This window comes from Lonchura striata, chromosome 3, assembly GCF_050655825.1.
Source record: "Lonchura striata isolate lonStrDom1 chromosome 3, ASM5065582v1, whole genome shotgun sequence".
Classification (NCBI taxonomy): Eukaryota; Metazoa; Chordata; class Aves; order Passeriformes; family Estrildidae; genus Lonchura; species Lonchura striata.
Window position 1 is genome coordinate 67472486 of NC_140705.1, and position 8033 is coordinate 67480518.

Sequence of the window (8033 nt, forward strand, 5' to 3'; positions counted from 1 at the left end):
AGAAGGGAAACAGAAGGAGAACCAACCCCTTTTGGTGTTCTGCCACACCTTTCTACAGCACTCCAAGACACAACTATAAGTGGGTCCAAGTCTTTCTAACCAGAATGGTGCATTTTTTGCATGGATATTTAGAAAAATTGTTCTAGTGTTGACAATACTTTCTCCAAGGTAAGTTTCTCAGATACTGTACAATCTCCAGTCTCCTTGGTGGCCAGAATGAAAGACTGTCACACCTGCCAGAAGTTTAACAGTGAGTATACATGCTCCCCATCTCCTCCCCCTGAAGTATGAGCCTCAGCATCACTGCTAAAGCAATAGAAAAGCAGAGCCAGGCATGAGCTTGGGCATCACTTGATATGATGGTGGGTTGTTTTTTTTTTTTTGGAGGTGGAGGTAGGGTAGAAAAGAGAAGGGGCAGGGAGCAAAACAAACAAACAAAAAAACCCAATAAAAACCCCAACTATTCAAAGCTAAATAATTTTTTGGACACAATAATGTGGAAACCAGTTCAAAGGGATAAGATAGTATTGGATGGTCGTAGGGTGAAATTAAATAGCCATTAGCCCTCTTCCTGCAAAACAAAATGTCACACATCTGAGAAGAAAAAACTAACAAGGAAGGCAAAAAGATGGCTACGGTACCTGCTAAGACTCTAAATAAGAACTGCAGTATCTTTTAATACTTAGCATTTATTTCTATGGGTGGTTAAAATTTCTGTCTATAATGGAAAATGCAAACAAGCACCATGTACAGCCTCCTGATCAATTTGTATTCTCAAAGAAAAGCAAAGAATGTTGCTTTGGAAATACATTTAAGAACTAACATTTTCAGAAGTAGGTCCCTTGACAAGTAGAATGCTAACAAACAGTGTAAGTGAAACCCTATGTCAAGCCCAGCCTCTTCATATGCAACGAGGACAGAGTAAGAAACAGCACATGATTAATGTGTCTACATTCAGACTTAAACTCACAGTCTCTACAAACACCATTATACTTCTGACCTAACTTCATTTTCACATGTCTGTACAGCGTCGTAACAGCCAAAAATGGTTAGATGCATTATATCTGCACCCGATTTCATATTCACCCTTACAGAATGGTCCAGATGCATGTATTTTAATCCAGCACGGATTATCACATACATCTCTTACTGCTGATAATTCTTAATGATGACATAATTAATTCTGGGATTATACATAAATATTCCATTAATTCTGGCATTATTTGTAGATTAAAAATACAGCTTGAAGTTAGTAAAAGAAAACAATTCGACCAGGATGGCAAAAAATATGGATTTCCCATTCTCTGGGAAAAGAAAAAGTAACTGATCCCATTTTTGGCTTTGGTATCTCCAAATTAAAATTTTTGTCTGTCTCAGCTGTGTAAAGGAATGTATCCACACACTGCAGTCCAAATGTATATTACTGTAGTCTAAATAGCATTTTTTGTTTGTTTTTTCCTCTATCCCTTCTCCCTAAGTTTCTGATAATAATTTGCTTTAATCATTTGGGCCATTTTTTCCTAGGCATCATCTATTGCAGTGACAGTGCCACAACACTTCCTGAACTGCAGATCTGAACAGAGATTGTGTAATAATCTACTTTAATATAACAACAATACCGCTATTACTACTAAAAATAACAATAACAATTCAGAGTACATTTTCTCAACTTTGAAGGCAAGATGAATTAATCTATGTGGTTTTCAGCAAATCCCTTTCGTAAGTAACACTGGACTCATAGGTGCCCAGAACCTCACAATATTTAGTGACCCTGCAGTGTCCCTGCCTCACCAGAGCATTTAAGACTGAGACACCCAGTTAACATCTTTAAAAAACATAAACTTTGGAATGAAGTCCTGCCATTGAATACCTTTAAAGCAGGCTCCATGTGTGACTCCTGTGACCTGAAAAGCACTGGCTTTCTCCAGGCAAGGGCAGGGCTCATCCCCAGGACACAAAGATCACCTGCAGGTGTGACCACTGGATAGGGAACAGGCAAGCTGCCAGCCCTGTCAATACTAGGGCTTGTCAGGAACCAAAAATCTGAACCAAAGCTAGAATTATAACTAAGAAGCTCTCTGAATGGGAAAATATCATTAAAAAAAAAAAAACGTGGGAGGGGGGTGGCAGGGTGTCTCATGATGTGACCATGCAGCATGGTCATATGGTGGAAGAACCAGAGAGGGACTGCCTGCCAAGCCCCTGAACACTTCTGCTGTAATGCTTGTGCTGACACCAGGAAAGAGGGATAAAAATTGGCTTTGTGTGAACATCTAGTCTCCGTTCACCATCACAGGAGACAAAAAACACCTGCCCAAACATGGCTGGAACTGCTCCTCCCACTTGTACACCCAGAAAACTTTTTCCCCCTTTGCAAAAAAGTGTATAAAAAGGAAACAGTATGATCTAGAGAAATTAAGAGGACTGCCATCTGTAATCAGCCTTTCAAAACATCTAAATATCCTATAGCCTTGCAGTCACTGCACTGTCCCAGGGAGGAAATACCTTTCAGGCAGAGGAAGGAACCAAGCCCAAGTTACAGAATTATTTTATTATAAGATGACAATTACTTAATCTGCGGTAGTTTTCTTAACACATCCTTCCTTTTCTGTTGCTTTTTTTGTAACCAAATAACAAGTTCTTCACATTAGCTTTATAGAAGTTCTTCTAAAATATCAGTGTCTTCCTTAAAGAGACAAGGGCTTGGTAGTGGATGGGAGAGAGGAAAAGGGTCAATTGCATGGCACACACTGTTTCCAGTTTTTTCATGGCTTCAAGATCGGATAACCAACACACATTTAAAATACAGTCCACATCTGTGGGTTTTGTTCTGCTCTACTCTATCATAACATATTCCTATACTTACAAGAATGACCACAAAGCCTTTACATTACAAATAAATGAGAAGAGTTACTTAGGCACAAGTTACCTGTTCTAAGACAAGGTAAGTTAAAATAACAATGACAGTAGCCAACTTATTTACTAATATCAATATTTTTCCTTCAAATTAAAAGCAAAATCAGGAAGGAAATAAACAGTTAAAAGTTTTGTTAATGAAAGGTTAAGGTTGCCAGCCACAGTTCCAAATACCTCATTTAGTAGGAAGAGAAAAATATATCCAGAATATAAAGTTTATAACAAGAAAGCCATTTAACACTACTTTTCTTGAGTAATATTCTCAAAATGACCACTTACAGTCATCCATTTAGATCATTCTTTTGATGTTGCAGGACCTTTGTCAGAGAAATATATTTGTCACCAAGTAGATTTCATTGTTGAGAAAATCCACATTTAATTTATATTAGTCGTCTAAATACACCTATTTGGTGTAACCAAAGGCTAATTTGAGACCTAGAAGTAACGAAAGTCTTTAGTTGCTTCTGTCACAGAAGAAAATCACATAGTATTTTACTTTAGACATGCTGGAATTTCTGAATCATGTGGGCAAAGCTTGTGGAATTTATAAGGGAAAAAAAAAATCTAATCCCTTTCACCCAAAAAATCCCAAATGTATACTTCAAACAAGACAGAATGGCATAAAAAGTCAAGGACTCCAGCCTATCTGAGTGAGAGGGGTAAGACAGGTGGGCTGAAAAAAAGCAGGGCTCAGAAGCTAAATACATGCAAGAATGAACCCCTTGACTAGATGCTGCCACCTGAGATAAAACAGAGGAGCTATTAAAAGCGTGTCCTCTGCACAGGTGTCACTTCCTTCCTATGTGTTTTAACTGGGAAGACAAGTGATGCAATTTACTCTGTCACACTGTTTATAACGCTTCTTCCTTTAGTAATCAGCTCATATGTGGGAGTGGGAATCAACATCTCTTACAGAGCAGATCTGGAAAATGCCATCTAGCCCTCAGCTCTTTATTTTCTCTCTTTGTAAATTACTAAGTACTTGCCTCTGTTATATGAGTGTTACTAAGACTTTGATGTCTTCAGCATTAACAGCTGCAGCTGGCTTCAGCATTTTCTGGTACCTATAATCATACTTTACATCATTAGAAAATAGTAACTACCATATAACAAATAAAAAGATTGATCTGCTTTCTTTGTGAGTTCAGATAACACAAGCCATGCTTAACTGGTTCATTACACAGAAGTGTAATGAATAATAAAGCTTCAAAGCTAAATGAATTGCCAATACAGACTAATCATTTCACATTTACCCAAGATGATGGTATCCAAACAAGACTACTGCATTCCAAAGCAGATTTCTTAATTAATGTTAAGCTCTTTATGTCATGTTCTAAGAAGGTATCTTTATTTTATACTTAAGTCCAGAATAAGATGAGCAATGTGAAATAGCGCAGTCATTACCAGGCTATGTAAGGACCAAAACGAGGTACGAAGTTTAATATTACAGTTTAAGGATCTAGTTCAAAAATGGGAAAGCACAGGAACCAAGTAAAGGTCAATAAATATGCTGTTTTTCATGGTTCTGGGAATATATATGATAGCAAAAAATGATGATTTGTGACTGTATTTTTCCTCACAAAGAGTTTAGCCTAATGTTTCTTTTTCACTTTAAATGTTCTCAAGAAATATATTAAGACAAGTTTAATGTGATAAGACAAATGGTGGCTATCTGCTGAGCAAGCTTTTACGTACTTCAGCCTTGACCTGCAGTATCTCTGACAAAAACCAAGTGAAGTATTAAAGGGCACTTATTCTAAATTATGCTTTATTAGGAGACAGAAATTAAAGGAAAAAATTGACTAAAGCTGCCAAAATTATTATAATTACACCTTGCAATGGACTTTAATATAGTTTTTAAAGACAGGAGATTCAGTATCTGAATATGCCCTGTCAGCACAACTTCCAAATGGCAACAAAAGGGACAATGACAAAGTTATTAGAATTCCAAATACAAATAAGAACTGTACAGTTAATATGTAAACAAGAGTATCTGGTTTAGAACATCATGTGAATTGAGGACAGGCACTCAGAAATGGAAAAGAGTTTTCTAAAAGCAATTTAATTTCATTTATTGATTATTCACAGTTCCTTGAAACAAATCTACTGAAAAGAATCTGGCAGAAATCCATACTGAAATGAGAGGGCATGGAATGGCATAAAGGAATTGCATGAATTAGAGATATAGGAAAGAACTATATTCAAACCTAAAGAAAGAAAATGAAGAAATGCATGAAAAGATACATTGATACTCAGACATCAAAAACCCTGGAAAGGTAGATAAAGGCCAGCACATGGAATTGAGTATTTTAAGCTCAAGAAAATTCTAAAGTGCTTCACAGAAATAGCACATGAAAGGTTACATTACACAGCAGGCTTATTTCTCAGAACACACTTTTAAAAAGGTATGTGATTATCTGGAAATATGTATAAAAACAAATCTCTTTTTATCAGAAATGTCATGCAAGAATCCATGTTGCACAAAAGATAGATTTTTCCATTCTCCCACAAAATTTAGACTTAACTAGTTAAGGAGGAAACAGATAACAAGAAACTGGTGTATTTATGAGTTAATAAAATATATACTGGGAAAAATTTGTTATGATTTATTCCTAAAAATCTGTGAAATGCTATAAAAAGAATACATTAAAATGATAAAATAATTATTACAATCTTGACTTCATGTACATGTGAAAGAGCATGGTTCTGTCTTATTTTAAGAGTAAAACTAGTTCTACTGAAAAGTATCAAATGTAATCAAAGAGTTTATTTATAATGGAAAAATATGTTTCCAGTGATGGGCTACTTCTCCAGGAAGTATATACATATTGTAAATGCATACTGAAAAAACTATGACTGTCAAGACTGTCAAGACCCAGGATTCTACACAATGCAGAAGAAACATAAAACAATTTTAACATAATATTAGCACTTAAACAATAATAGACAAATGGCATAAGTTACCAATATGCAGTTCAAAGCTAGGCATAATTTATTTAATATGTATTTGCTAGTAAGATAACATGTAAGTAGAATGTTAAGCAGCAGATACAGTACTTTTCATCTGCAAATTCAAATTGCTATTTAAAAAAAAATTATAAGATATGGCTAACAAGTGCTCTATCCCTTGAACTGCCACTTGGAATTCAGCAACACTTCCAGAAGAGTGAAAGAAAGCTATGCTAGAAATAATTAGCAAGATTAATTCACAAACAAAAAATAACTACAGGTATTATGAATTGGTCAGACAACAGAAAGTGTTAACAATCAAAAGCAGTAATGGAACTTAACATAAATAATGGTTTCCCAATATAAGTTTTTGGAACATTAATTTTGTAAAGTTTAGATTTAGAAGATTATAGACTTGGTTAAGTTTATTACAATCATAAATTTGTTTTTATTAAGATCTGGTACAACACAGTATCTCAGTTAAGAAACTAATACAATATAAAAAAAACAGTACAACTTTCACTGAATTGCTTAAAAAAAAAGAATTTAGAAAATACCCTGCAATTAATCCTAGTAGGTAATCATTTCTTTCTTCTTTCTTTTCCACTTGCTCAGTCAATTTAAGACATTACCAGCCAGGGTTTTACCACTTGCTTAAGGATTAAAGAGGCAAAAAATTAAATGCTATAAAATGATAATTCTTCATGACATAGTTTTTGATTTCAAAATTTCAAATTTCTCTTGAAATTGGTTATAAGCATCTATCTTTGGTTAAAATTTTTATTTTTATGATGGTCTCCATAATTTACATCCTTTTTGCAGATACAGTCAGGATTTTTGACCTCCCAATAACATTGGGATAATAAACTCATTAAAGACTAGAAGTGGACCAGTGGCTACTGTAACGCTTGAGATTAATCACCTTTTGTTCTCATATTAAAGGAAGTCAATGTTTCCTTTTCTAAATACAAATATTGTGGCTATGCAATACTGGCCAACTTACTGTGGCAGCCTTAATGAAATCTAACGTAAAAGTCAAGCATTCCTTCACTCTTAAGAACTTCTAACAAACCTTGTTGAAATAGAAAACTGAAAATATGAAGAATATTTTCAAATGAGTCATTGGATTCTGAATGATAACATTGTATGGGTTGCATGTTACAACAAGTGAACGAAAAATATACTTTACACCAGAATACACTTGTGTCTCCTCAAAATGCTAGCAAGCTAATATAAAACCTTCTAAACATTTCTGGGAAACGATGAAAAAACCCAAAACTTCTATATAATTGAAAATAATGCCATTTGTAGGACATTTAACTGTAAATACATTTTCGATGTCTCTTAGGTCAAGGAACATGGACTTTAAGAATCTTTCACTCTCCCAGTTCAAGAAGCATTTCTTCAATACTTTATAGAAAACTTAACTCAGCCTGATGTAATTTTCCAGTAATTCCAGAAGGCCTGGCATACACAAAATACAGGTCAATGTTGAACATCTCGCTCATTTATTGTAACTTAACCTTATATGCCAAAGATACCTTTAAAAGAGAGCCCAAAATTAGTTGTCCTTATCTCTACAGAAATTTAAATTTACAGAAATTTGTAAATTTACAGAAATTTGCAACTTCCAAATGTGAGCTGCTATTGTTAATTCAGTAGGTTTATTACTTATGCCTTCTTTAAAAGATGTGTTAACAAAGCAAGAATCTCATTCTTTTTTTTGGATTGGGAGAAAATAAATGTTGTTAAAAAAAAAAATGGGCTGGTCACAATTGACAAAGTGCAGAGCTCTGAAAGTAAGACATCTGGTTTCTGAGACTGACCGACTCACTGAGATTAAAAATAAAGAGAAGATTATGAAAAATCTAGTCCCTGATTCAATAAAGTATTCAACTTTGCCTAGCTTTACATATTTAAGTTATCCCACTAAAACTAATGAAATTAGTTACTTAAAAAATTATCTCTGTGCTATTTGACAATGCTGGAGGAGAGAGTGAAAGCAACTTCAGGGAGAAGAAGTAAGGCCAAGCATTTCAGGGGTCAGGCTGCACCTAGCACTGTGCAGAAACTGCACGAACCCTGTCCCAGAAAAGGCAGGGATTTGGCTTCGCTGTTTTCAGGTAAGCAATGAACCCCATGCATGCAATGATCACTTCCAGAATCAC

General features: G+C 34.9%; 1 protein-coding gene across 13 annotated transcripts in view; it reads right to left on the minus strand.

Moving 5' to 3' along the window:
- Nucleotides 1–8033, minus strand: part of CHRM3 (cholinergic receptor muscarinic 3) — a 267267-nt gene that overhangs the window by 212178 nt on the left and 47056 nt on the right. The gene's annotated exons all lie outside the window — the stretch shown is intronic.